Source organism: Dermacentor silvarum, chromosome 4, assembly GCF_013339745.2.
Source record: "Dermacentor silvarum isolate Dsil-2018 chromosome 4, BIME_Dsil_1.4, whole genome shotgun sequence".
Lineage (NCBI taxonomy): Eukaryota > Metazoa > Arthropoda > Arachnida > Ixodida > Ixodidae > Dermacentor > Dermacentor silvarum.
This window is the reverse complement of record NC_051157.2, coordinates 232,838,909-232,845,400: the sequence shown is the minus strand read 5'-3', so window position 1 is coordinate 232,845,400 and position 6,492 is coordinate 232,838,909. Positions and strand designations below refer to the sequence as shown.

The 6,492-nt window shown below is 55.4% G+C and overlaps 1 long non-coding RNA gene across 1 annotated transcript in view; it reads right to left on the bottom strand.

The window, feature by feature from the left end:
• LOC125944953 (uncharacterized) overlaps positions 1 to 4,494 on the bottom strand; it is a 70,650-nt gene extending 66,156 nt beyond the window's left edge. The window contains exons 1-2 of the long non-coding RNA XR_007466648.1: positions 4,480 to 4,494; positions 113 to 3,727 (exon numbers count right to left, since the gene is read on the bottom strand). This is a non-coding gene — a long non-coding RNA (uncharacterized LOC125944953). The remainder of the gene's footprint in view (positions 1 to 112; positions 3,728 to 4,479) is intronic.
• Between the last annotated feature and the right edge of the window lie 1,998 nt (positions 4,495 to 6,492).

The following is a 6,492-nucleotide window of genomic DNA, read 5'->3' as shown; positions in this document are numbered from 1 at the left end:
TTCCTCTAAATGATCAAGTTTGGTCATCTTTCCAACAGACCGGCGCAACCGAAAGGCCGCGCCGGACATCGGTCCGAAGACCTCACTAAATCATTCAATCGGTAGTAGCGACGGGCGGTGTGTACAAAGGGCAGGGACGTAATCAACGCGAGCTTATGACTCGCGCTTACTGGGAATTCCTCGTTCAAGGGGAACAATTGCAAGCCCCTATCCCAATCACGAAAGAAGTTCCACGGGTTACCCAGTCTTTTCAGACAGGGATAAAGACACGCTGCTTCCTTCAGTGTAGCGCGCGTGCGGCCCCGGACATCTAAGGGCATCACAGACCTGTTATTGCTCTGTTTCGTGCGGCTAGGAGCCGCTTGTCCCTCTAAGAAGGTTGTAAGGTGCTGGGAACCCCGCACCTATTTAATAGGCTAGAGTCTCGTTCGTTATCGGAATTAACCAGACAAATCGCTCCACCAACTAAGAACGGCCATGCACCACCATCCACCGAATCAAGAAAGAGCTCTCAATCTGTCAATCCTCCCAGTGTCCGGGCCGGGTAAGTTTTCCCGTGTTGAGTCAAATTAAGCCGCAGGCTCCACTCCTGGTGGTGCCCTTCCGTCAATTCCTTTAAGTTTCAGCTTTGCAACCATACTTCCCCCGGAACCCAAATACTTTGGTTTCCCGGAAGCTGCCCGCCGAGTCATTTGAGTAACTCAGGCGGATCGCTGGTTGGCATCGTTTATGGTCAGAACTAGGGCGGTATCTGATCGCCTTCGAACCTCTGACTTTCGTTCTTGATCAAAGAAAACATTCTTGGCAAATGCTTTCGCAGTAGTTCGTCTTGCGACGGTCCAAGAATTTCACCTCTAGCGCCGCAATACGAATGCCCCCGTCTGTCCCTCTTAATCATTACCTCGTATTCCAAAAACCAACAGAACAGAAACGAGGTCTTGTTCTATTATTCCATGCAAGTTTATTCAGGCGACTCGCCTGCGTTGAGCACTCTAATTTTTTCAAAGTAAAAGCACCGGCCTTCTCGAGGCACACAATGAAGTGCACCAAGAAAGGACCGGCATGATGTTCAGTCCGAGCCGTCGCATCGGGTAGATGCACTACTCGTCTGGAACTGAGATCCAACTACGAGCTTTTTAACCGCAGCAGCTTTAGTATACGCTATTGGAGCTGGAATTACCGCGGCTGCTGGCACCAGACTTGCCCTCCAATTGATCCTCGTTAAAGGATTTAGAGTGTACTCATTTCAATTACGGGGCCTCAAAAGAGTCCCGTATTGTTATTTTTCGTCACTACCTCCCCGTGCCGGGAGTGGGTAATTTGCGCGCCTGCTGCCTTCCTTGGATGTGGTAGCCGTTTCTCAGGCTCCCTCTCCGGAATCGAACCCTGATTCTCCGTTACCCGTAACAACCATGGTAAGCAAGTAACCTACCATCGAAAGTTGATAAGGCAGACACTTGAAAGAAACGTCGCCGGCTCGTGGCCATGCGATCAGCACAAAGTTATCCAGAGTCACCACACAATACGGGCCGAAACCCGATCGATCTTGGTCTAATAAAAGCACCCGTCGCCCAAAGGGCTTCAGGCTCACTGCATGTATTAGCTCTAGAATTGCCACAGTTATCCAAGTAGGAAGAAACGATCTAAGGAACCATAACTGATTTAATGAGCCATTCGCGGTTTCGCCTTATTTCGGCATGTACTTAGACATGCATGGCTTAATCTTTGAGACAAGCATATGATTACTGGCAGGATCAACCAGGTAATCGTTCAACTGCGCGTCCAGCCATGCCGGACGCCGTTGTTGCGACGCCGAGGCCACCTTCAGGCGCCTCAGCACGCTTCGTTTTTGCAAAGCCCACCTCTTTGCACAGTCCGAGATGACGGCGTTCGAGCTCGCTACGGCGCCCTCCCCGCAGGGCTGGGTATCGCCACGCGGCAAGAAGCACGCACACTCTCGATAGATTCGTTGCGTCGACTCGGTCACGGCTTGCGGGATTTGCCATCAGCCCGCAGCACTGGTGGACCGATCGGCGCTTGCAACGTAGCCGAGACGGCAAAGCCGCCAAGCGACGGGTCACGCCCGCGCCTTCGGCGCTTTCTTATTTGACTCGTCCGAGGACGATGCGGAACACACCTCGATATCGTGGATACGGCGTCGTCCGACAACCAGCCCCTAACGCATCAAGCGGATGAGGCTGCAGACGATTGCCGAGGGATCCACGGGAGAGGCTCCGGGGACACGCTTGACGGGCACGGAGCCCGCCGCATATCAGACACCCAGGTCGCACGCACTCGGGGGGCGACTGCACTCCAACCCCCATATAATAGCAGCGATAAGTACCCAGACCTCCATGGGGCCGTACTCGTGGCATTTTCGACGGGGATTTGGCGGAAATCGTGCCGCACCTTGACGAACTTTGAAAGTTTACGTCGGCTGCACAGGGCCGAAGTCGTGAAAACCAACACCGCGCAAGAGGGTCGTGATCGTCAATGTTTCGCCAGCGGCGAGTACGGCTTCGCGAATATTCACGTGCCTGAACCACCGCGCATCCTGTGCTGACTTTCACGGCGAACGAGCTTTCCGCTGCCGCACTTTCTCTGCAAACGTTGTGCCACGCACGGTGCTGTGCTCCATGACCGTTGTTTTGGACGGTGGCTTGCGTACTCGTCGGCGTATTTCCACCTCTCGCGTGCACCACGGTGCCCCAGCTCACCGATTACAAGGCAAACGTGCGAGCCGCTTTCGGTATTTCCACGGAAAAGTTGCGCTGAACGTCGCTTGCGCGCGCCGCCCCGGCTGACGCGGTTTCGGACTTTGTCTCTGCGAGCGGTCGCGTACTCGTCGGCGCAATTCCCGACGTCGCCGCAGTGCGTGAATCGCACAAAACGCACCCGGACACCACAAATTGAAAAGTGGTACGATGTCGGCCGGGGTTGCATACCTCTATATAATAGCAGCGATAAGTACCCAGACCTCCATGGGGCCGTACTCGTGGCCGCCGGCGGCAGTTAGCGCCGAAAGAAATTCCTCATTTTTGCTTTTCAAGCCGTGTTTCCACCTCTCGCGTGCACCACGGTGCCCCAGCTCACCGATACAAGGCAAACGTGCGAGCCGCTTTCGGTATTTCCACGGAAAAGTTGCGCTGAACGTCGCTTGCGCGCGCCGCCCCGGCTGACGAGCTTTCGGACTTTGTCTCTGCGAGCGGTCGCGTACTCGTCGGCGCAATTCCCGACGTCGCCGCAGTGCGTGAATCGCACAAAACGCACCCGGACACCACAAATTGAAAAGTGGTACGATGTCGGCCGGGGCCGCATACCTCTATATAATAGCAGCGATAAGTACCCAGACCTCCATGGGGCCGTACTCGTGGCCGCCGGCGGCAGTTAGCGCCGAAAGAAATTCCTCATTTTTGCTTTTCAAGCCGTGTTTCTGCCTCTCGCGTGCACCACGGTGCCCCAGCTCACCGATACAAGGCAAACGTGCGAGCCGCTTTCGGTATTTCCACGGAAAAGTTGCGCTGAACGTCGCTTGCGCGCGCCGCCCCGGCTGACGAGCTTTCGGACTTTGTCTCTGCGAGCGGTCGCGTACTCGTCGGCGCAATTCCCGACGTCGCCGCAGTGCGTGAATCGCACAAAACGCACCCGGACACCACAAATTGAAAAGTGGTACGATGTCGGCCGGGGCCGCATACCTCTATATAATAGCAGCGATAAGTACCCAGACCTCCATGGGGCCGTACTCGTGGCCGCCGGCGGCAGTTAGCGCCGAAAGAAATTCCTCATTTTTGCTTTTCAAGCCGTGTTTCTGCCTCTCGCGTGCACCACGGTGCCCCAGCTCACCGATACAAGGCAAACGTGCGAGCCGCTTTCGGTATTTCCACGGAAAAGTTGCGCTGAACGTCGCTTGCGCGCGCCGCCCCGGCTGACGAGCTTTCGGACTTTGTCTCTGCGAGCGGTCGCGTACTCGTCGGCGCAATTCCCGACGTCGCCGCAGTGCGTGAATCGCACAAAACGCACCCGGACACCACAAATTGAAAAGTGGTACGATGTCGGCCGGGGCCGCATACCTCTATATAATAGCAGCGATAAGTACCCAGACCTCCATGGGGCCGTACTCGTGGCCGCCGGCGGCAGTTAGCGCCGAAAGAAATTCCTCATTTTTGCTTTTCAAGCCGTCTTTCCACCTCTCGCGTGCACCACGGTGCCCCAGCTCACCGATACAAGGCAAACGTGCGAGCCGCTTTCGGTATTTCCACGGAAAAGTTGCGCTGAACGTCGCTTGCGCGCGCCGCCCCGGCTGACGAGCTTTCGGACTTTGTCTCTGCGAGCGGTCGCGTACTCGTCGGCGCAATTCCCGACGTCGCCGCAGTGCGTGAATCGCACAAAACGCACCCGGACACCAGCAAATTGAAAAGTGGTACGATGTCGGCCGGGGCCTGCATACCTCTATATAATAGCAGCGATAAGTACCCAGACCTCCATGGGGCCGTACTCGTGGCCGCCGGCGGCAGTTAGCGCCGAAAGAAATTCCTCATTTTTGCTTTTCAAGCCGTCTTTCCACCTCTCGCGTGCACCACGGTGCCCCAGCTCACCGATACAAGGCAAACGTGCGAGCCGCTTTCGGTATTTCCACGGAAAAGTTGCGCTGAACGTCGCTTGCGCGCGCCGCCCCGGCTGACGAGCTTTCGGACTTTGTCTCTGCGAGCGGTCGCGTACTCGTCGGCGCAATTCCCGACGTCGCCGCAGTGCGTGAATCGCACAAAACGCACCCGGACACCGCAAATTGAAAAGTGGTACGATGTCGGCCGGGGCTGCATACCTCTATATAATAGCAGCGATAAGTACCCAGACCTCCATGGGGCCGTACTCGTGGCCGCCGGCGGCAGTTAGCGCCGAAAGAAATTCCTCATTTTTGCTTTTCAAGCCGTCTTTCCACCTCTCGCGTGCACCACGGTGCCCCAGCTCACCGATACAAGGCAAACGTGCGAGCCGCTTTCGGTATTTCCACGGAAAAGTTGCGCTGAACGTCGCTTGCGCGCGCCGCCCCGGCTGACGAGCTTTCGGACTTTGTCTCTGCGAGCGGTCGCGTACTCGTCGGCGCAATTCCCGACGTCGCCGCAGTGCGTGAATCGCACAAAACGCACCCGGACACCACAAATTGAAAAGTGGTACGATGTCGGCCGGGGCTGCATACCTCTATATAATAGCAGCGATAAGTACCCAGACCTCCATGGGGCCGTACTCGTGGCCGCCGGCGGCAGTTAGCGCCGAAAGAAATTCCTCATTTTTGCTTTTCAAGCCGTCTTTCCACCTCTCGCGTGCACCACGGTGCCCCAGCTCACCGATACAAGGCAAACGTGCGAGCCGCTTTCGGTATTTCCACGGAAAAGTTGCGCTGAACGTCGCTTGCGCGCGCCGCCCCGGCTGACGAGCTTTCGGACTTTGTCTCTGCGAGCGGTCGCGTACTCGTCGGCGCAATTCCCGACGTCGCCGCAGTGCGTGAATCGCACAAAACGCACCCGGACACCACAAATTGAAAAGTGGTACGATGTCGGCCGGGGTTGCATACCTCTTTATAATAGCAGCGATAAGTACCCAGACCTCCATGGGGCCGTACTCGTGACCGCCGGCGGCAGTTAGCGCCGAAAGAAATTCCTCATTTTTGCTTTTCAAGCCGTGTTTCCACCTCTCGCGTGCACCACGGTGCCCCAGCTCACCGATACAAGGCAAACGTGCGAGCCGCTTTCGGTATTTCCACGGAAAAGTTGCGCTGAACGTCGCTTGCGCGCGCCGCCCCGGCTGACGCAGTTTCGGACTTTGTCAACACGGGCGCTCGCCGCTTTGTCAGCGCCATCTCTTAACTGTGCGCCCTGTTTGAACGGCTACTAGCGTTCTGGAAAGCGTCCGTCCGAATTGATACACCACTTTGGCCTCGGTAGCGCTGCGATTTATGCTTCAAATTTGCGTGAAACGCTGCTTGCGCTTCCCGCCCCTGCTGATGCGATTTCGGATTTTGTAGCTGCAGGCGGGCTGTAGCTATAAAATTTGTGTGAATGCATCTGCGCGAAGCAAGTGCCCCGCTTGGTCCTCTTGCGGCATTTAATGTGAGTGTAATTCTTTCAGTTAATATGCAATACGAAGCCTCGAGCCACTTGGTATTATTGGAGGGACAGTGAGACCAATTTTGTTAAGAAATTGTTTAGAAACGATGAGGACGTGCACCTTCCAGCCATCTGCCTTCCCCATCAAAAAGTGTCCTTGCTGCGCGTAATTGGAACAAACGCTTTTCCGGGTGCATTTCAATGCAAACACACCTGTTTCTTTGCGTAAAAAAAAAAAAAAAAAAAACAGATAATACTGGGGTTTTGCGTGCCAAAACCGCGGTCTGATTATGATGCACGCCGTAGTGGACAACTCCGAAATAAATTAGACTATATGGGGTTCTTAAACGTGCTCCTAAACCTTAGTGCACGGTTTATTTATTTATTT